The 23516-nt window shown below is 41.4% G+C and overlaps 1 long non-coding RNA gene across 1 annotated transcript; it reads right to left on the bottom strand.

Moving 5' to 3' along the window:
- Positions 1–5728: 5728 nt before the first annotated feature.
- LOC135232452 (uncharacterized) lies at positions 5729–9272 on the bottom strand. The gene is made up of 2 exons (XR_010323046.1): positions 8152–9272; positions 5729–6406 (listed from the first exon to the last, which is right to left on the bottom strand). It is a non-coding gene; the product is annotated as an uncharacterized LOC135232452 (long non-coding RNA).
- Positions 9273–23516: the final 14244 nt, after the last annotated feature.

Raw genomic sequence — 23516 nt, 5'->3', positions numbered from 1 at the left:
TGAGTTGGAACCAACTTGATGGCACCTAACAACAAGAACTGCTGTTAGGATAACATAAAATAATGCCTGTGGAGTACCTGCCACCTTCTAAGTATCTAATAGATGTTTAATATTCCTGTCATTAGCACAAATTGCTCAAGTCAGTTTTAAGTTGGCAAACTGCTAAGAGAATTTATAGACATACTCACACTTAATTTTGCAAAAACTATGCAAGGTCAGTATCCCCATATACCCACTAAAGAAACTGAGGCATAGAGAGGTTAAGGAAAGGCCTGAGTTAAAATAGTGAGGAAATGGCAGAGTCAGGATTTGCATTCGTACTTGGCTGACTCCAAAGCTGTACTCTTACCATCTTGGCTATGTTCACCCCTCTATCTACTCTAAGCCACAAATGAGCTTCAGAAAATCTCTGATACCCTAAGTTATCCCTTTGGCATGGTTTGCACCCTTTGAGACTAAAATAAACCAAAGCTTCTTCTTAATTAGTAGATTTCTTCCCATTTAGGAGGTGGGTGCCTTGAGGGTCCATGTGAATTCTATTAAGACTTGAGGATGTAGGAACCAATTCTTTCTTGGTGAATTTCTAACACAGATTCAATTTATCCCTCTTTTACACTGCCCAATATGGCCTCAGAGACTGCAGACTTATCTTCAGCTGAATTGTTGTGAGATCTAATTAAAGTTGTTCATGTCTGGACCCAAAGTACCCAGCCTGTCTCTTGCCCTGACACATTTTCCTCCTTGAGCACTTTGTGACTTATAGCTTCCTGGACACTCTGAGCCCTTTAAACTGTCAGGCCCCTGTTTCCCTGCTCTCCACTTCCAAATCTTACCCAGACCTGTCTTCATCTGGTTTAAATTTCTTCTCTCTAAAGATGCCTGCAAATTTGGAAACGCTGGGTGAGGTCAAAGTCACATTTTTCAGAACAAAATTATGGGACTATTTTATCTTCATCTTTGGATCCATGGAACCCTGGTGATGCATTGGTTAAGAGCTCAGTTGCTAACCAAAAATCTCGGCAGTTCAAATCCACCAGCTGCTCCTTGGAAAACCTATGGGGCAGTTCCACTCTGTCCTATGGGGTTGCTGTGAGTTAAAACACTTTTGATTTTTTGGTTTTGTATCCATAAAAACCATGGTGCAAAAGTTGTGTTGTTGGTGTTGTGTGCCATTGAGTTGATTCCGACTTATAGCCACCCTGTAGGACAGAGTAGAACTGCCCCATAGGGTGTCCTAGGCTGTAATCTTTGCAGGAGCAGATCACCAGGTTTTATCTCCTTCAGAGCAGCTGGTGGGTTCCAACCAACAACCTTTTGGTTAACAGCCAAGTGCTTAACCATTGCACCACCAGGGCTCCTTGGAAAAACCGTAGGTCCTAGTAAATGCCTGGTGATAAAACAGGAAAAATGGATGGACATAACGCAGAAGTTGTGGAGGCAGATAGGGCTAGATGCTCAGTAAATGAGTGAATGAATGAATGCACTCACTGTTCTTAGAGAGTGGAAAGGAACCTTGGGGACTGCTGCTGGGAGACTCCGAAGCTGTCTGTGGTCTTATTAATAACCAAATGCGTGACCTTGGGCAAATGCCTTACCCTCTCTGGTCTGCTGGTTTGTCTGGAAAATAAAGTTGGTGATATGGGCGGTTGTGAAGAGGGTTAATGATAATAATGGGATTTGGAAACCCCTGGGAAATGAGTGGTTTCCTGAGGAATATATTTTGTAAGTTCCCTATAATTTTATTTGTTGAGTATATTTAGGGGAATATTCCAATCTTCATAGGAGCCCTGCTAAAGGTAAAGAAAACTGCTATGGAACATGAAGGAAGGGGTCTGAGGTTGGGTATATTTGGGTGGTGGTAAGAGAGCCTTAGGGTTTTGAGAAGTTAACTTGTTGGGTGCTCTAAACACCTCTACAACATGTTCGTAAGGAGATTGTCCAGTCTTTGCTTGAACCACTCTTGTAATGAGAAGATGTTCACCTCCTGGGTAGTATTCTCTATTACTGAAAACTTTCAACATTGAGCATCAACTCATCTATCTCATTTCTACCCTGCCTTGGCCAGAGAAGGAATATTATTGAAGGAGATCATCTTTAGAATCCTTGTACAAAATACTTGATTAATGAAGGCATTACATAAGCAAGCCATTCTCCTGATTAAAATTGATTTTTATTTTTTCTTATTTGAGTCTCCAGCAGTATTTCAAGCTCCATGTCAGACAGAAACAGAAATGTGGTTGAGCTCAAGAAAGATTTTTGTCAAAATGGAGTTCTGGGAGCCAGATAATTCTAATGTCAGTAGTGCTGTTGAGGTGGTTCCATCCATGCTGAGGAGTCCATTTGGGACAGGAAGGGCATGGGCTGAGAGAGCAGAATCCATTCTTGGTGGTGGGAATGGTGTAAAGCATTGTCCTAAGATGAACTGTCAAGAAGTAAGAAAGAACCTGCTGCAGTGAGTGTGACTAGAGGGCTGGAAAAACATTGCAATGGATGACTGCAAATGTAATGGGCTGCTTACTGTCCTCTTTCACCCCCACTTCCCTTATCCTCCTCCTACTTCATGCCTCTTCTTCCTGGTTTCTTCCATTGTCCCCTCTCTAAACTGACTTCTTTCTTTCCCCACCCAGCCCCTTCTCACTCCAGGTTTCTGCCTCATTCCCCACATAGAAGCAATACCTTAAGTTTTTGTAATGTTTGCAGTACACAAAGTCAGCTGGAATACATTATCTCATCAACCTCACAACCACACTTGTGAGTAGGTGCTGTCCTCATTCTTCAGATGATGGAAATGAAGCTAAGGGAGACAAAGTCACTTGCCCAAGGCCACATAGCCATGCAGTGGCAGAGGCAGGATGGTCGCCCATGTTGTTTTCTCTGTACATCACTCCAACACTCCACCATTACAGGTTAAGTCCTTGATGTTCCAGGCACTTGCCCTGGGTTTGCCAGGAACACAGGGGACCAAATGATCTCCTTACAGGATGGCTTATAGGATCATTCTTGCAGGGTGGCTATCTTTTTCTGGAGATATTTTTATAGAGACTCGAAAGCATATTTGTCTCTCTGAAAAGTACCCTGGATTCTAAGGGGGTCCTGTCCTAAGTCATTGGAGTCTCTTAATGTTCCAGTTCCCTGCATATGCCCAAACTCCATTCTGTTGATACTGAAACTATGGGCTGAAGTTGGCTAGGATCAGGGATGTTCTGAAGGCAGCTTAAACCAGTTTGCAAAAGTTGATTTTTTTCAAATTTTCAAGCTGGTTGTTAAACACAGCCATTGTTGAAAATTATATAAACTTATAATGAAATGAATTATAATGGAAACAAAAGTAATAAAAACAGAAAACTCATCACTTTGCTATTTTACTACATTTACTATTATTTATATTCTTGAGGTTATTTGTATCTATTGTACCTGTGTGGTGGAAATACTGTATAATTGTTGTACATTACTTCCCAACTCTCTATTCAGTGACCTCACATTGACAGCTTGAAACTGGCCATGGATGGGGGGAGGGAGGATATTTACATCGCTGAATAGGCAAAGGCTACAAATTCCGTCCTTCTTTCTCCCCCAGAAAACTGGTTGTTCAGCATTTACCAGCTGTCGTGGGTTGAACTGTGTCTCCCCAAAATACCTGTCGACTTGGCTAGGTCAGGATTCTCAGTATTGTATGATTGTCTACCATTTTGTCATCTGATGTGTTTTCCCTATGTGTTGTAAATCCTATCCCTATGGTGCAATGAGATGAATTAGTGGCAGTTATACTGATGAGACCTACAAGATTAGATAGTGTCTTAAGCTAATCTCTTTTGAGATATAAAAGACGGAAGTAAGCAGAGAGACACGGGGACCTCATACCACCAAGAAAGCAGTGCTGGGAGCAGAGCGTGTCCTTTGGACCTAAGGCTGCTTCACAGAGAAGCTCCTAGACCAAGGGAAGATTGATGACAGGAACCTTCCTTCAGAGCCGACAGAGAAAGCCTTCCCCTGGAGCTGATGCCCTGAATTTGGACTTGTAGCCTACTAGACTGTGAGAGAATAAATTTCTCTTTGTTGAAGCCATCTACTTGTGGTACTTCTGTTATAGCAGCACTAGATGACCAAGACACCAGCACACTACTGGGTAAGATACATAAGGGTTGTGGTAAATGACATCTAGAATCTTGGATGCCCTGATTGGTCCTTCCTTCTTGCCAGCATGAATTTGGGCAGAAGGGAGAATGGTGTCTAGAGAAGAATGAAGGTCATAGGCATTAGGAGGTAATACACTATTGTCCTCGCTTCCTCCACCTTCCTGGTCATGATATCATCTGCAACTGTATATAGCATTTAACACCTGCTATTTTATTTTATAGATCAGGGTTGGAGCCCTGGTGGCGCAGCAGTTAAGAGCTTGGCTGCTAACCAAAAGGTCGGCAGTTCAAATCCACCAGTTGCCCCTTGGAAACCCTATGGGACAGTTCTACTCTGTCCTTTAGGGTTGCTATGAGTTGGAATTAACTTGATGGCAACAAGTTTGGCTTGGTTTCTATGAGTCAGGTGCTGTATTAGACATTTTACATGCCCTGTTTTAGTTCTCATAAAAAACCGATTTTACAGATAGAAACCTGAAGCTCATGGAAGTGAAGTGAACTGCCCAAACTTAACCAGAAAGAAAGTGGCAGGATCAGGTGTTGAGACTAGATCTGTCTAATCCAAAGTCAGTGGTCTTTCTGAAATGTTGGTGGAAACGGGAGTCACTGGAATTCTATGGACCACCCTACACATCTGTTCTCACCTCCAGAAGCTCTTTCGTTGCTATGGATCACTAATACGCCAGGTGACTTTCGTTAAAATTAATCATCACTAATTACAAACAGAAACCAAATTTGAGGCTCCTATTCATTTATTGAAACAATTTCTTTGAGTGCATATTATATGCCAGGCACTATAGTAGGTGCTTGGGATCCAGCAGTGGGCAAGACAGACAAGATCTCTGCTCTCGTGGAGCTAATGGACTAACAGGGAGTCTTAAGCCTGGTGAAACACTCAAAGATCTGGCATCTTTTTAAATTGACCATGGCAACTGGAAAGGTTGGTTGAGAAGCTTAGCGGGCAGTGAGCTTAAGATAATGGTGGTGGAATAATGTGGAAAAGGATAGCAAGAATGGTAGCACAGCTTGAAGAATGTAACCAATGTCACTGAATTGTACACATGGAAATTGTTGAAATGGTGTATCTTTGGCTGTGTATACTTTCATCACAATAAAAACAAAACAAAACAAAACAAAAAATCTGGCATCTTCCCACTGCCAGTCGTCAACAAACTGGGTGACAATCATGTGCTTTTCTGCTGTCACCAGCCTGGACCTGGCAATCTCTGCTTCTGGGCTTAGTAAAACAATCTTTTTCTCCCCTCTTTCAAAACAAGATTAGTCATCAATGGTCAAAGTCAGTACTTCTGCAAAGAAGGAAAATTGGAGCTGGGACACTGTCCACAGTTTGTTTCCGCATCAGGGGCAAGGAGATGGAAAGAGACGCACGCATGATTTCCTCAAGTTGTGGTTTTCTGTTTGGTTTTGTGGTTTATATTCCTATTTTTGGCAGTCATCCTGGCCATAGATTAGCCAGTCGTGCCAGTGGGTCTGTTCCACCCACCCGTGGGATAGATTTTGCAGTCATTGTTGAGATGTCTGATTTATTATTACATCTTTCTCTTTGGGGAGGGGAAGCAAAGCTAGTACTTGGGGGATTTTTTTTTTTTTTCTCTTTTTCTTCTTCTTCAAGGGCAAAGTCTCAAATCCTTTTCTACAGCCAAACACAGATTGCCTAATGGTGATATTTCCTGAAACTGGTATTTTGGTCGGGAAACAGATAAGAGGACTCTTGCCAGGTAGAAGGGGTACAATTATATTGATCTCCATAGTGTTGATTTCCTCAAGCTAGCCGGAGTTATTCTCCATATCTTGGTGGTGGTAGAAAACAGTTTTGAAAACCTGGAAGCTTACAGAGGAAAGTCCCTCGGAAAACCTGGTTGTTGAATGTGTCTGACCACAGCCTTATTCAAGTGTGATTAGTTTTCAGTTATTTGAAGATTTGGGTTTTCCATCCCTGCTTCCTCTCCTCCCCTTACAAAGGAGATGTGAGCCTTGATTCTGTATGAAAGGTATGCCCAGAAAATGGCATACATTCCAGTGGCATGTTGAGAGAGGGACACTTTGGCACTAGGAAATGCCAGGCTGGAAATCTAGAAATGAAATAGAGGAAAGCACCCGGAGGAGCAGTTGAGGTGTGAGCATGGAGAGTCCCCACCTGGCAGGAAGGGGTTGCAGCAATAGGTGTGGTCTGAGCCAGCCTTCTCTCCATCCTCAGCCTTCCTCTTCTCTCTCCACCAGGGACATAGATAGACCTTCCTTGACAGGCCCTGAAAGAATGGTCCAGTTTTAGTAATCCAGGCAAACTGGGCTGTTTCCTCAAGCTGGAATCACATGCAGGGAGAGGCAGCCTTTCTGTCCTCCAGTCACCTTGACCTTTGCTTTGCTCTTGATTGCATCCATACCCTTCCCTTTGAAATTCTTGTTCCTTTGGCTCCCAGAGGCAGCTCTCACCTTTTCTCCACGAGGGTCAGTTTACTATTCTGCAGTTCTGCCACCCAGCAAAACTCCTATGTTTTGAAAGATGTTATCTATTAATACTTCATTTTCCTAGTTTATATGGATCAAAAACCTAGGGAAGACATAGTTAGAGCTTCTGAACTTCATGTGATAATCAAAAAGACCACCACGAGTTCATTCAGCACTTACTTGAGGAAAACCTGTTCTTGCCCAGCACTGAGCCTGGCTTAGGGCATACAGTGATAAGCAAGACAGACACAGTCCCTGCTTTCCTGGAGCTTTGAGTTGAACAAGGAAGAAAATCAAACTAGAAGAAACCCAGTGTCTAAGAGCATTTGTATCTCTGACTCCACGTGGGCTTACATGCCACCCCCTCCCTTGTTTCCCCACCTCAATAAAAGCTCTTCTAAAGTCTCTTTTTCTCATAGGGACTTATCTCCTGAAATTTTCATGTTTTCAAGTCACTGGGTGATGCCAACAGTTAACTGCAAACTGAAAGGATGGTGGTTTGAGTCTACCCAGAGGCGCCTTGGGAGAAAGGCCTGGAGATCTACTTCCAAAAAAATCAGCCACTGAAAACCCCATGGAGCGCAGTTCTACTCTGACACATGTGGGCTCACCATGAGTCAGAATCGACTCAATGGCAACCGGTTTTAGTGAATATTACCCTTGGCTGGGCCACCATCATTTTAAACTCATTGTGTCCAAAAGCAAGCCTATTCTTTTCTCTTCTCTTCTCTGACATTGTTCTGAGTGGCACTGAAGTTCCCTTAACTGGTTAGCCAGACTGATTTTCTGGGTCATCTTTAGTGTCTCCCCTGTCTTGTCTAGATCACCAAATCTTGTAGAATTTCAGAACACAATCCCAAGCTTTCTCTGCATTATAATCACCTCCCTGGCTCTAACTTCTTGTTGCTTCAGTCCATCATATATACACACCCCCAGGTTAATTTTCCCAAAATGCAACTTTATAGAATATCACAGTCACCATTTATTGAGCACTTACTATAAGCTAGGTTCTGTGCTAAGCATTTTATAGTCATTGCCTTTTAGAATCCACTCAACAAGTATTTGAGATGTGTAATATTATTAGATTCACCTAAATAACAGGAGCTTATGTGAAGTGAGGAGCCCTGACGGTGCCGTGGTTAAGAGCAATGGCTGCTAACCAAAAGGTCAGCAGTTCGATAGTTATTGAGAAACAGATTTGAGCCTAGTCCTATATGATTTCAAAGACTGTGCCCTTTTACCACTGTGCTAAATGGCCTGTAGATTTTTTCAATGTTGGTTATCAAATAAAAAATATGCAGTGGTTCCCTGTTGCCTAAAAAATACCCAAGACCAAACCCATTGCCATCTAGTCAATTCCAACTCAAAGCAACCCTATAGAACAGTGTAGAACTGTCCCCTAGAGTTTACAAGGAGTGCCTGGTGGATTTGAACTGTCCATCATTTGGTTAGCAGCCATAGCACTTAACCACTATACCACCAGGGTTGCCTAAAAGATAATGTCCAAATATATGATCAGGTTGTCTTGTTGCACATTCTCTCTTACCATTTTCCAGCATGAACTTGCTGCTTGGGACAGGCCAGGTTCCTGAATTCCCCTTAATGCTTGGCCTTTCCATTTTTGGTCACGCTGAGAACTGCTTGAAAAGTTAAGCAAATTGGTATAAGCTCAGTTCAGAGAGCAAGAGAAACTGTTCGACTCTCCTTAAATTAGAGCAAAACAAAACAAGAAGTAAATTTAAAATGGCAAATATTATGAAATGAATTTGCATCCCACACTATTGACTTGTGGCGATGTGAGGTCAAGAGCTGTTAGGACACCTGATAATTGCAGGAACTTAAAAGGACAAGAAGGACAGAGATCTCTGTATGTGGGGAGACAGACCAACGCAGGCAGGCTTCATTTACATTCTGGAGCCTCACAGCTTATGTAAGATTAAAAAATAGAAATACAGACTTTTACATGTTAATTTGAATGTATAAATTTAGCAACTTAAACCTTTTAACATCAAAAAATACATTGACCCCCGGACACTCTATTAATCCAGAACCAAAACCATTCCTGAAGCCCACTCTTCAAAGATTAGACTGAACTGTAAAACAGGAAATAATAACTCCTGAAGAGTGTGCTTCATAGTTCAAGCAGATACACGAGACCAAATGGGCAGCTCCTGCCCAGAGGCAGGATGAGAAGGCAGGAAGGGACAGGAGCTGGTTTAATGGACACACGAAGTGGGGGAAGTGTGCTGTCACATTATAGGAGTCCAACTAGTGTCACATAACAATATGTGTATACATTTTTGTAGGAGAAATTAACTTGTGCTGTAAACTTTCACCTAAATCACAATAAAAGACAAGAACATCACCCCAAATATATATGTGTGTGTGTATATATATATAAAGACGTTTGTGCTATTCACAGGATGAAACAGACTTTATAAAAAATAGTACTCTATATGCCCAAATGTAAGACAAGGTCTTTACCCACTCCATTCCCTGATTATCCTGAGAAAACAGGGAGTTTCCTCACTCCCAAGGCCTTGTGGAGTGTCTCAGATTATGGGCTGCTTTCACAATTTTTTTTTTTTTTAAATACACCTTATTTTCTAGAGCAGTTTTAGGTTTACAGAAAAATTGCACAGCAAGTGCAGAGAGTTCTCACATACCCTTCTCCTCTCCGACACAGTTTCTTCCATCATTAACACCTTGTGTTAGAGTGGTACATCTGTTACAACTGATGAATCAATATTGGTACTAAATACTTAACTAAAGTCCATAGTTTACCTTACGGTCCACTCTTTGTGTTGTAAGGAGCCCTGGTGGTGCAGTGGTTAAGAGCTCAGCTGCTAATCCAAAGGTCGAAGGTTTGAACCCACCAGCCACTCAGCAGGCCAAAGATGCAGCAGTCTGCTCCTGCGAAGATTTACAGCCTTGGAAACCCTATGGGTAGAACCTGTCCTATAGGGTCGCTATCTGTGGGAATCAACTTGATTGCAACGGGTTTTGGTTTTTCTTTGTGTCGTGTAGGGCTAGTGGTTTTGACAAATGCATAATGTCCTGTGTCCACCATTATAACATCACGCAGAGTAGTTTCACTGCCCTTAAAGTGCCGTGTGCTTCAATTATTCATCCCTCCCCTCGCCCCAGGGCCTTTGGCATCCACTGCTCTGTTTACTGTCTCTATAGTTTTGCCTTTTGCAGAGCACAATTTGTTTATTTATTTTTAGCCATTAATATAATGTTGGCGAGAGAGAAATTAGGCTGAAATGATCTCAAGCAATGCTAGCGTTTACAGATGTAAACACTAGTGTAGTCAGTTAGGATGAGGCAAAGGAATCTAATGCAGATTCAGTAATTTTTTTCTGGGTTATGCCTTCCCAACTGTAAGTGTTGAGTGAAAGTGTAAATGAGCTTTTAATAGATGCCTTTATAAAACAGTAGAACTAAGTGGTTATGTTTGGAGAACACATATATGTACTGGAAGCCAAATGGAAAAAATCTAGAGTTCTGAAAAGGGTATTTGTTGCTTGGGATTACGATTGAATTTACATTTCATTATATTTACATTTCAAGTTCCCTGGACTAAGTGTACGCAACCTCCTTCCCCCATCCCCCCACCCACACACTGTTGGCACCTTAAAACTGTAGGAGAGGGCTGGATGAGATGTTCAAAAGGGTCTTCTATTAGTTAAAATTCTGGGCCGTTCTTTCATTCTTTTTCCTCCCAGGTCTCAAATACCAAATAATCCTCCTTTTTATCACATGCTCAGGAACCCAGATCCTAGGCCCTTAAAGCTCCCATCCTCTATTCCAGCCCTTCCCAACTGGGCTCCTTATCTGAGCCATAAAACCAAAAAAACCAAACCCGTTGCCGTCGAGTTGATTCTGACTCAGCGACCCTGCAGGGCAGAGTAGAACTGCCCCTTAGGGTTTCCAGGGAGCCCCTGGAGGATTCGAACTGCCAACCTTTTGGTTAGCAGCCGTGGCTTTTAACCACTGCGCTGCCAGGGTTTCCAGTCTGAGCCATGGAACACAGAAATGATTGGAGTGACTGTTTTCTCATTTCTCCCAAGAGTGGTGTACGTACTAGTACCATTCTAGATGCAGAGAAGAAATTAATGGATACCTTGGGGCCTCTCTATTTTATGCCTTGGGGTTTCTTTCTTTCTTTCCCAGCATTTTCTGTGCAGCTAATATTTGAGTTACACAGAGAAGAAGGCATAGACCCTGTCCTCAAGAAATTTACAATCTACTGTGGAAGACAATTGCATAAATATATCATTTTAAAATAATGTCCCAAGCTTTAAAGATTTAACAGAAGGGAAAAGTATTGGGTCCTATTTGAGTGCGTAGAAATGTACAAATATTGGTGGGTGGGGGCCAAGAAGGTCTTCTTGGAGAATAGAACAAGAGTCTCGTAGGAGGATTAGGAATCATCCAGGTGAAAGAGAGAGAGAGAAAGACATTCCGGGGAGAGGAATTAGCCTGAGACGATGACAATGAACACAAAGACAGCAACAACAACAAAACTATAGCAACAGCTACTACTATTACAATTAGCTAACATTTACTGAGTACTTACTATGTGAATCTGGGAGCCCTGGTGGCCAGTAGTTAAAAGCTTAGCAGCTAACCTTTGAAAAGGTCAGCAGTTCGAATCCACCAGCCACTCCTTAGAAGCCCTATGAGGCAGTTCTACTCTGTCCAATAGGGTTGCTGTGAGTTGGAATCAACTCGACCGAAATGGATTTTGTTTTTGGTTAATTTTTTACTGTGTGAACCAGGGGGTGTTCTAAGCAATTTATACCTACAAATTTATTTGAACCTTACAATCCTATGACACAAGTGCTATCGTTATCACCATTTTACTCATGAAGGAGCTGATCAGGTGACTAACTGAGGGTTCTGCAGTTAAGGAAGTGGTGGTAAAATGAACCTAAGCAGTCCGACACCAGACTCCGATGTGCTTAATCATCACACTAGAGTGATTCCCCATGCTTGTATAGGGAGATTTAGGAGTTTGTTGTTATTTGAGTGTAAGAATAAAGGCTGGAATTAGTCAGAGATGGAGTTAGCATCCATTAAAGGTCAGGTCATTGAGTCCTGTTAATCATTTATTCTTGTGGAAGAAGCTCCAGGAGTCTCCTCCCTCCCCACCCCCATCCCTTTTTTCCACCAAGCCATCTCCTTCCAGTTGAGATGCACCAAAGATTGTATGTTGCTTGGGTATATCAGTTGTCTATTGCCACAAATAAGCTGTGTAACAACCAACCACAGAACACTTATTTAGCTCAGGAGTTGGTGGAATTCAAATGAGCAGGGCTGGCTACAATCTTGGCTGTGCTCGCTCATGCATTTGCGGGCAGCTCTGTCAGCTGGAAACCCTGGTGGTGTAGTGGTTAAGTGCTACGGCTGCTAACCAAGAGGTGGGCAGTTCAAATCTGCCAGGCGCTCCTTGGAAACTCTGTGGGGCAGTTCTACTCTGTCCTTTAGGGTTGCTATGAGTTGGAATTGACTCGACGGCAGTGGGTTTGGCTTGGTTGGTTTCTGAGTCAGTTAGGTAGCTTTGCTGATCTTGAATAATCTCACTCACAGGTTTGAGAGTTGGCTGACTATCTGATGATCTACACTGCATTCAGATGGAATGACTGGGTGCCTCTGCTCTTGTTCCACGTGGTTTTCATCCTCCAGCAGGCTAGCTGTCCTCATGGCAATGGCAGTTGACATGCTCAGGCCCTTTTGCAAGCCTCTGATTGAATCTTGTTTGCTCACATTCCATTATCCAAAGCAAATCATTAGGTCAGCCCAGATTCAAAGGTTAGGGAAACAAACCAAAAAGCACATGGCGAGGGCATGGATACGTGGATGAGTGAAAAATTGGGACGTTAATCCAGTCAATCTATCATATGTGTTCAACTGCTCTCCATCTACTACTATAGGCCATTTATATGATCACTTGAAGGAATCACTGGACAACTGTGTTTATTAAAGGGAAAAAAGAGTGGAGGAAAGAAAACAGGACAACTTTCATTCTGGAGTGGGAAGAAAGAGATGACATATTCTAGAAAACAGTTAAGATTTTGCATTAAGTTTTTAAAAATAATTTTTTATTAGAAGATAATTTTAGATTTACAGAAAAATTACAAAGATAATACAGAGAATTTCCATATACCCTTTAACCAGTTTCTTCTATTATTAACATCTTACATTTGGATGGTACCTTTGTCACAATTAATGAACCAATACTAATAACTGTTTTTATTAACTAAAGTCCAGATTTTATTCAGATTTCCTCAGTATCTTCCCGATGTCCTCTTTCTGTTCTCGGATCCCATCCACAACACCACATTACATTTAGTCATCATATCTCCTTAGGATCCTTTGGTCTGTGATAGTTTCTCAGATTTTTCTTGTTTTTGATGACTGGGACAGTTTTGAGGAGTACTGGCCAGGTGTTTTGTAGAATATCCATCACTAGTGGTTCCTTTGATGCTTTTCTCATGATTAACCCGGAGTTCTGCATTTTTGAGAGGAAGACCACAGAAATAAAGTGCCATTCTCATCATATCATATCAAAGGTCATGCTGTCAACATGACTTATCACTGTTAGCCTGTATTGAGTTTTAATTTAAAAATGAACATCATTTAACAATTTATTTTTAATTGCATAAACTATACAAGCAGCCCTGGTGGCACAGTGGTTAAGAGCTCGGCTGCTAGCCAAAATGTTGGCAGTCTGAATCCACCAGCCTCTGCTTAGAAACTCCATGAGGTAGTTCTACTCTGACCTATAGGGTCGCTATGAGCTGGAATCATCTTGATGGCAACAGGTTTGGTTTTGTGTTTAAACTGTACAAGGAAGAGCACATTTACAAATGTGTTTTCCTAATTCGTAAAGAATCTGCACTGTTTGAACTACTGCTTGGGTTAAATATAAGATGTGTGAGATCTTAAGTCAGTGGATTAACTATGGAAAGCATGATAAATAAGTTTAATTTACATAAGAAACATAAGGTGAGTAAATACAGCTTCCCCAAGCAAACAAAAGAAGCATCTTAGTGACTCTGAATGCCAAGGCAGCATAGCTTTAACTTTTTTGTTCCTCCTGACTAATGCTCCCTCCCACACCAGGTTACTTCTAATCCTTGGAAAATGGTATTCTCTACCTTACTTCTTTTCATTCTCAAATGTACTCATGTCAAGAGTTTCTTTTTATTCTTTCAGGATTTTTCATTTCCTGCCATAAAAGCATTTGGCTACTGGATTCAAAGATAATATTAATTAAAGCCAAATCAAAACATTGGGGCACATAACTCTGTTTCCATATTCCAGAGGCAAAGACAAGAAGGCAATGTGTAGGGTGAACATTCAAGTTCACTTATCCAAAAAGTTCAATCGTGATGTGGAAATGGAGTAGATGATGTTAATAGATAAGTTTGCCATGAATCAGAGCTGATTCCACAGAGGCTGACAACAGCACACACCCAGAGTCAGCCACCCAATTGAAAAGATGAAAATTACAAGTGGAATTTTTTGCAGAGCAGTATTTCACTGAAGAAAAAATTATTGCTCATCACCAAAAGAATTAGCGAATAAAATAGCTAGGAGTAGACAGAGAAGACCCACTAGATATTTGTTTTCTTAGTTTCTTAGAGCACTTTAAAGAAAATTTTTCATAATAGGTTTTTTCTTTTCATAATAGCTTAGTAAAAATTACATGAAAAATTTTATTGTTTGAAAAGTCATTTCAAAAGTAATAAATGTTTATTGTAAATACTTTAGAACAAAAAGATATACAATGATAAGTTAGCATCTTGTCACTCTCGACTCCCAGGTTTCACTTTAAGTTTTATATAGCCAAATTCATTCCTGTTTTCCTTTGTGGCTTCTACCTTCAGCATCATATTTAGAAAGTGTATATCACTCAAAGCTACCAACAATCATGAAGATGGTACAGGACCCGGTAATGTTTTGTTCTGCTACGCATAATGTTGTCATGAGTTGGAGCTGACTTGACAGCAACCTAAGAACATCATTACCCCAAGATATTATGAGTATTTATTTATATTTTTCATATTGATTTTACAGTGTATTTTTTACAACGAAATTTTTAATCACATGGAATTGACTTTGGCCTGTGGTGTGACCCTGGTGGCATAGTGGTTAACAGCTACATCTGCTAATCAAAAGGTCAGCAGTTCAGTTCCACCAGGCGCTTCTTGGAAACTCTATGGGGCAGTTCTACTCTGTCCTATAGGGTTGCTATGAGTCAGGATCGACTCGATGGCAACGGGTTTGGTTTTGGTTTTGTGTATGGTGTGACGTAAGGCTGTGTTTTTTTCTGAGTTGGTAGCTAACACTTGAAGCAGAATCCAAGAGAAACAATTATGCAGCAATAAAAGGAGAAAAGATGCCTTATCCGGAGAGAATGCTAAGAATGTCACAGGGAAGGCCTGCTTCTGTGCAGAGAAAGTGAATGCATTCATGATTTCACCAGTGGAACCCACAACTTTTTATAGAACTGGTTTAAACAAAGAGCTTCTGTGATGAAAAGGGAACCCACAGGGCCGTTCCTAACAGACTCCCTCAGCTGGATCTCTGCCACCATGTTCTGCTGCAACACCCAGAGAAGAAGGAAAGAGACAATTCTCCCATGCATATCAGGTTTGGAGCCTTTTTCAATTTTTCTTGGGTGGAGCTACATCCTCTTTCAGGGTAATTGTCTTTGGAGCCTTTGGTGAGCAGCCAATCCTGGGACCTGTGAGGGAAGATCATGACTCTGAAATTTTATGCGGTTCAGGCAGTGCCAAATGGAAACTAGGAGCAACAATCTTGGGGGAAAGTAGGGTAGTAAGTTAGCTGGAAGCTGGTCTGGAAAGTCCGAAATCTGTTCTAGCTTCCATTTTACTACCCATGCCTTACGTGAATTTTTCCAAGTCATTTACCCTAAGGAATCTCCAAGACCCTTTCCAACCTTAAGTCTATGACCCTTCTGGGTTCTTTTCATTGTCATCCTCATAGGCCTCAGGCATCCATTCACTCATTCAGCAAATATTTACTAAGCAGCTCCACTGTAGGTAGCAATTGTTCTTACAACTAGTCCAAATGGCATCGTAAAGTCTTCAAGAAACTAAGACTCCAAATATAAGTGGCTTAAATTTAAGATTAAAAAAAATCTTACATAACAAGATGTTTCAAGATAGAACTATTCCAGAATGCATCATCTCTGCTTCTGAATGATATCAAATCTCAGAATCTTTCTACCTCTACTCTATGCCACCCCCAGCATGCTAGTTGGGTCCCATCATCTTCTCAGTATAGTTTCAGCAGCTTCAGACGTTGCATCCTCACACATCAACATCTATTGTTGTTGTTGTTATTGTCGTTAGGTGCTGTCAAGTTGGTTCCAACTCATAGTGACCCTGTGTACAACAGAATGAAATACTGCCCAGTCCTGCATCATCTTCACAATCATTGCTATGTTTGGGGTCATTGTTGCAGCTACTGTGTCAATCCATCTTGTTGAAGGTCTTCTCTTTTTCACTGACCCTCTACTTTACCAAGCCTGATGTCCTTCTCCAGGGACTGGTTTCTCCTGATAACATGACCAAAGTACACGAGAAAAAGTCTCACCATCCTTGCTTCTAAGGAGCGTTCTGTCTGTACTTTTTCAGAGACGGACTTGTTCGTTCTTCTGGCAGTCCATAGTATATTCAATATTCTTTGCTAATGCCATAGTTCAAAGGCATTAATTGTTCTTTGGTCTTCCTTATTTATTGTTTAGCTTTTGCACGGATATTGAGGAAATTGATAATACCATGGCCTAGGTCAGGTGCACCTTAGTCCTCAAAATGACAACTTTGCTTTTTGTTATTTATTTTTTATTGCGCTTTAGGTGAGAGTTTACAGCTCAGGTTAATTTCTTACACAAAAATTTATACACATATTGTTATGTGGCCCTAGTTGCAATCCCTATAATGTGACAGCACACTCCCTCTTTCCACCATGATGTTTCCCATGTCCATTCAACCCGCTTCTATCCCTTTCTGCCTTCTCATCCCGCCTCCGGACAGAAAAGCTGCCCAATTAGTCATGTGTATCTACTTGAACTAAGAAGCACACTCTTCATGAGTATTATTTTATGTTTTATAGTCCAGTCTAATCTTTGTTGGAACAATTGGCTTCAGGAATGTGTTTAGTTCTGGGTTAACAGAGAGTCCGGGAGTCTGGTCTTTTTATGTGAATTTGAGTTCTGCACCACACTTTTCTCCTGCTCTGTCAGGGACTCTCTGTTGTGTTCCCTGTCAAGGCAGTCATTGGTGGTAGCCAGGCACCATCTAGTCCTTCTGGTCTCAGGCTTATGGAGTCTTTGGTTTATGTGGCCCTCTTGTCTCTTGGGCTGGTATTTTCCTTGTGTCTTTTGTGTTCTTCATTCTCCTTTGCTCCAGGTGGGTAGGAAGCAATTGATGTATCACAGAGGGCTGCTTGAAAGCTTCTTCTTCTTCTTCTTTTTTTTTTTTTTTTAATTGTGCTTTAAGTGAAAGTTTACAGTTCAAGTTAGTTTCTCATAAAAAATTTATACATACATTGTTATGTGACCCTAGTTGCCCTCCGTGTAACATCATGGCACACTCCTCCATTCCAGCTGGATTTCCCAGGTCTATTCAATCAGCTCCTATCCCTTTCTGCCTTCTCATCTAGCCTTGGGACTGGAGCTGCCCATTTAGTTTCATGTATCAACTTGAGCTAAGAAGCTGTCTCTTCGCTAGTATCATTTTCTATCTTATAGTCCAGTCTAATCTTTGTTTGAAGAATTGGCTTTAGGAATGGCTTTAGTTTTGGGTTAACAGAGAGTCTGGGGGCCATGTCTTCCAGGGTTTCTCCAGGCTCAATCAGACCATTAAGTCCAGTCTTTTTACTAGAATTTGAGTTCTGCACCTCCCTTTTCTCCTGCTCCACCAGGGACTCTCTGTTGTGTTCCCTATAGCTGGGCACTGTCTAGTTCTTCTGGTCTCAGGCTGATGGAGTCTCTGGTTTATGTGGCCCTTTCTGTCTCTTGAGCTCATATTTTCCTTGTGTCTTTGGTGTTCTTCATTCTCTTTTGCTCCAGGTAGGTTGAGATCAATTGGTGCATCTTAAATGACTGGTTGCTAGCTTTTAAGACCCCAGACGCCACTTACCAAAGTGTGAAACAGAACACTTTCTTAATAAACTTTGTCATGCCAATTGACCTAGATGTCCCCTGAAACCATGGTCCCCAGGCCCCCTGCCCCTGCTATTCTGTCCCTCGAAGTGTTTGGTTGTATTCAGGAAACTTTTTAGCTTTTGGTTTAGTCCAGTTGTGCTGACTTCCCCTTTATGGTGCGTTGTCCTTCCCTTCATCTAAGATAATTTTTGTCTATTATCTAGTTAGTGAATATCCCTCTCCCTCCCTTCCCGCCCTTGTAACCATCAAAGAATGTTTTCTTCTGTGTTTAAACCTTTTCTTGAGTTCTTATAATGGTGATCTCACACAATATTTGTTCTTTTGTGACGGACTAATTTCACTCGCATAATGCCTTCCAGGTTCATCCATGTTGTAAGATGTTTCACAGATTCATCATTGTTCTTTATCATTGCACAGTATTCCATTGTGTGAATATACCATATTTTTTTAAATCCATTTGTCTGTTGATGGGCACCTAGGTTGTTAGAATCTTTTTGCTATTGTGAACAGTGCTGCAGTGAACATGCGTGTGCATATATATTTATTCGTGTGATGGCTTTTACTTTTCTAGGGTATATTCCAAGAAGTGAGAGTGCTGTATCATATGGTACTTCTATTTCTAGCTTTTTAAGGAAGTGCCAAATCGATTTCCAAAGGGGTTGTACCATTTTATATTCCCACCAGCAGTGTGTAAGTGTTCCAGTTTCTCCACTACACCTACAACATTTATTATTTTGTGTTTTTTAGATTAATGATAGACTTGTCAGAGTGACATGATATCTCATTGTAGTTTTGATTTGCATTTCTCTAATGGGTAATGATTGTAAGCATATCCTTATGTATCTGTTCGCTGCCTTAATGTCTTCTTTGGTGAAGTGCCTGTTCATATCCTTTGCCCATTTTTTAATTAGGCTATTTGTCTTTCTGTGGTTGAAGTTTTCAGTATCTATGTGGCAGTTCTACTCTGTCCTACAGGGTTGCTATGAGTCGGAATCAGCTCGACGGCACTGGATTTGTAGATTTTAGAGATTAGACCCTGATTGGGTATGTTGTAGTCAAACATTTTTTCCCAGTCTGTAGGTTGTCTTTTTTACTTTTGGTGGAGTCTTTTGATGAGCATAAGTGTTTGATTTTTAGGAGCTCACAGTTATCTAGTTTCTCTTCTGATGTTTGTGCATTGTTAGTTATGTTTTGAATTCTGTTTATGCCATGTATTAAGGCTCCTAGTATTGTCCCTATTTTTTCTTCTATGATCTTCATCACTTTAGATTTTATATATAGGTCTTTGATCCATTTTGCGTTAGTTTTTGTGCATGGTGTGAGGTATGGGTCTTGTTTCATTTTTTTTGCAGTTGGATATCTAGTTATGCCAGCACCGTTTGTTAAAGAGACTGTCTTTTCCCCACTTAATGGACTTTGGGTCTTTGTCAAATATGAGCTGCTCACAGATGGATGAATTTTGATCTAGATTCTCCATTCTATTCCGTTTGTCTATGTATCTGTTGTCGTACCAGTACCAGGCTGTTTGTACTACTGTGGTGGTATAATAGGTTCTAAATTCAGGTAGTTGTGAGACTTTCCACTTTGTTCTTCTTTTTCAGTAATGCTTTACTTATCTGGGGGCCTCTTCCCTTTCCATATGAAGTTGGTGATTTGTTTCTCCATCTCATTAAAAAATGTTGTTGGAATCTGGGCTGGGATTGCATTGTATCTGTAGATAGCTCTGGGTAGAATAGACATTTTTACAATGTTGAGCCTTCCTATCCATGAGCAAGGTATGTTTTTCCACTTATGACAGTCTCTTTTGGTTTCTTGCAGTAGTATCTTGTAGTTTGCTTTGTATAGGTCTTTTACACCTCTGGTGAGATTTATTCCTAAGTATTTTATCTTCCTAGGGGCTATCGTAAATGGTACTGATTTGGTGATTTCCTCTTTGACGTTCTCTTTGTTGGTGTAGAGGGATCCGACTGATTTTTTTTTTTATGTTTATTTTGTATCCTGATACTTTGCTGAAATCTTCTATTAGTTCCAGTATTTTTTGTGTGAATTCTTTGGGATTTTCTTTGTATAAGATCATATCGTCTGCAAATAGGGATACTGTTACTTCTTCCTTACCAATTTGGATGCCCTTTATTTCTTTTTCTTGCCTAATTGCTCTGACTAGGACCTCCAGCACAATGTTGATTGAATAAGAGTGGTGATAAAGGGCATCCTTGTCTGGTTCCCATTCTCAAGGGGAATGCTTTCAGGCTCTGTCCATTTGGGATGATGTTGGCTGTTGGCTTTGTATGAATACCCTTTATTATGTTGAGGAATTTCCTTTCTATTCCTATTTTGATGACAGTTTCTTTTTTTTTGTATCATGAATGGGTGTTGGACTTTGTCAAATGGCTTTTCTGCATCAAATGATAAGATCATGTGGTTCTTATCTTTTGTTTTATGTATGTGATGGATTACATTGATTGTTTTTCTAATGTTGAACCATCCCCGCATACCTAATACGAATCCTGCTTGGTCATGGTGAATTATTTTTTTGATATGTTGTTGAATTCTGTAGGCTAGAATTTTGTAGAGGATTTTCGTGTCCATGCTCATGAGGGATATTGGTCCGTAATTTTCTTTTTCTGTCGTGTCTTTACCTGGTTTTATTATCAGGGTTATGCTGGCTTTGTAGAATGAGTTTGGGAGTATTCAATCCTTTTCTATGCTCCGAAATACTTTTAGTGGTAGTGGTGTTAACTCTTCTCTGAAAGTTTGGTAAAACTCTCCAGAGAAGCTGTCAGGGCCAAGGCTTTTTTTTTGGTTGTTGTTGGGAGTTTTTTAAATTACCTCTTCAATCTCTTCTTTTGTTATAGGTTTATTTAGCCGTTCCACCTCTGGTCAACCAACTGGGAGAGATCCATATTTATGCCTATTCCCAAGAAAGGTGATCCAACCAAATGTGAAAATTGTCGAACATAAAACAGTGGTCATGTGAGCTACTTTGACTATTGGTGTCTTTGAAGCTCTTACGTCCTGTCACCAGGTTGTTAGAGCTGTTACTAGGCATGTGAACCCAGGAGTCTGTTTATTTTTCTTGTGTGGATTCGGCTCAGGTGTCCAGGTTGTCAGTCACCGAGTATGTGGTGCAAGCTCTCACGTACAGTCCTGGATGGACAGGGCTACATAGTGGTGATTGGAGTAGGCACAGGTATCTGGCTGCACTAGGGGGCTATGTGCTGAGCAAGTAGGGTGTCAACAGCTGTCCCTGACTGCCTGGGTGGAAGGTGTGTCCCTGTTCCCTACAGCAGGTATGTGGGTGGGTTTTACAGCTGAACTTTGGGCAGTCAGTGCTGTGGGCTGTAAGGACTGGGAGGCACCACTTATTCTCAGACCCCTGTTGTGGGTGGCTAGGTGCAGTAGGTGTAGCCACCATTCCTCAGGCCCCTGGTATGGGTAGGTGAGGACCCTACTTAATGGGCAGGGCTGTGTCAAATATCATGAATCTACCACTCCCTCTTAGCTGTTGCAGTTGAAAATAGGCTTCGGGTATATACTCTGTTGTACTGTGCTAATGAGGGCTTATGAAATTGGCCCACACAGGTCTATGCAGGGATGAAAAGCATTCCAAGTCTGTGGGCCCCCTTATGCCTGTGGCTAGGGAGAGGAGTTTTGCCTGCCTTGAGTCCCTGGCTTCAGGGAACTGGCAGATTGTTTTTTCCTGTTTGTTAATTTTTCCGTTTCCAAAGCTGGGAGAATGGCTTGGGGCATGTGATGGATCTCATTTCTGGCCCAGGAGATGAGGCAGTTGCTGAAAGAAGACCAGACAGGAGCAGAGCAGGGAAGGGGTGGATAAATGGGAGAGAGGTATTTCCCAGAGGGGGGAAGAGTTTTTTTTTTTTTTTTTTTTAATGCCACTCTATAGGTTAGACATTTGCACTAACTTTCGCAGATTCATGGCTGCTACTCTCTGGTTCTGGAGCCTTGAACAGACTCTCTGCTGTTCAGTTTCTCTGGGTGTGGAAAACGCGTTCGGAGTGCTACTTTTTACCTCAGCCTGCGTGCACTGGTTGATTCAGCTTGCAGGGTGCCAGCAGGGTCAGTCTGGGAAATCTTCGCTGCCTCTGAACTGTCTCTCCCTCCCCCTGCCGCTCAGTCTGACTCCTCAACTTTGTTTTTGATGTTCAGGGCTCCTAGGTTGTCATATATAATTGATTCACTTGTTTTTTCAGGTCTTTACTGTAAGAGGGACTACAGGAAGTGTCTGACTACTTGGCCATCACAGCCTGCCTTCGATATCTTTGGTTTTTAACACTTTAAAGAGGTCTTTTGCAGCAGATTTGCCCAACGCAATACCTGGTTTCCATGGGCATTGATTGTGGATCCAAGTAAAATGAAATCCTTGACAACTTCAGTTTTCTTTCTTTATCATGATTTTGCTTATTGGTCCAGTTGTGAGGATTTTTGTTTTCTTTATGTTAAGCTGTAATCCATACTGAAGGCTGTAGTCTTTGATCTTCATCAGTAAGTGCTTCAAGTCCTCTTCACTTTCAGCAGGTAGGGTTGTGTCATCTGTATATTGTAGGTTGTTAATGAGTCTCCCTCTAATTCTGATGCCATGTTCTTCTTTGTGTAGCCCGCCTTCTGAGATATTTGCTCAGCATACAGACTGAATAAGAATGGTGAAAGGATACAACTCTGATGCACATCTTTCCTGATGTTAAACCACTCAGTATCCCCTTGTTCTGTTTGAACAACTGCCTCATGGTCTATATAGAGGTTCCGCATGAGCACGATTAAGTGTTCTGGAATTCCCATTCTTTGTAATGCCATCCATAGTTGGTTATGACCTATTCAACCATTTCAGGAGGTAGAATATGATCAAGAACCGATGGTACTGAAGGAAGAAGTCCAAGATGTACTGAAGGCATTGGGGAAAAATTCCCTTTCTATTCTATAATTATTTTGGCCTGATTGGCCTAAGGTAAAAAGAAAGGAGATGTTAGTTAAGGAGTCAGATTTTAAAGAACAAGTAGTATACCTGGGTGTTAAGATTCAAAGCTGGTGAAAATTGTACATATTTCATGCTATCAAAACGGAGATGGAATAGAGTTCGAGATTTGGGAAAAGGAGCAGGTCTTTGGATAAGGGATTATCCCCGGTGCTGTGCCTTATGACTTGTATTTCCCGAGCACGAACTTTCAGTGCAAACCATTGACATGAATCAAAGGAAATTCAGGTAGTCTCTGAGGGAAACTTCCCAGAGCAGGGCAACTGTTAGTGAACCTTCCTTCCCTCTTTCTTACCTTCTTGCTTTCCCAGCTCTGGTCCTTTGGAATGGAGCACTGATGGCAAGGAGCCCACAGCTGCCAAGCGTCAGGCCAGAGAGCCAGGACTCAGGGTCTAGTCGTGGTTCTCCAGCTTCTTATTCTCTATGGGTCCTGGAGTGGGTGACTTGCCCCCATCAACCTCACTTAGTATCTGCACCTCTAAGTGGGCAGGTTGGAATGGGTATACCTAAAGGTATTTTGTTAAACACACATAGGGCCAGACTTCACTGTTAGAGATTCTGACTCAAAGATGAGTTGTGAGTCACTGCTCCTGACCCAATGCAGTTGCACATATAATCCTAGATGTCTTCCATTCGTGGTATTTGGTATGACTCACTCATCTATTGGAATGTTGAGAAACTTAACCATGTTTCTTCTTGCACATGATTGTCATCC

This window comes from Loxodonta africana, chromosome 9, assembly GCF_030014295.1.
Source record: "Loxodonta africana isolate mLoxAfr1 chromosome 9, mLoxAfr1.hap2, whole genome shotgun sequence".
Classification (NCBI taxonomy): domain Eukaryota; kingdom Metazoa; phylum Chordata; class Mammalia; order Proboscidea; family Elephantidae; genus Loxodonta; species Loxodonta africana.
The sequence above is the reverse complement of the archived record's forward strand: the minus strand, read 5'-3'. Positions and strand labels throughout refer to the sequence as shown.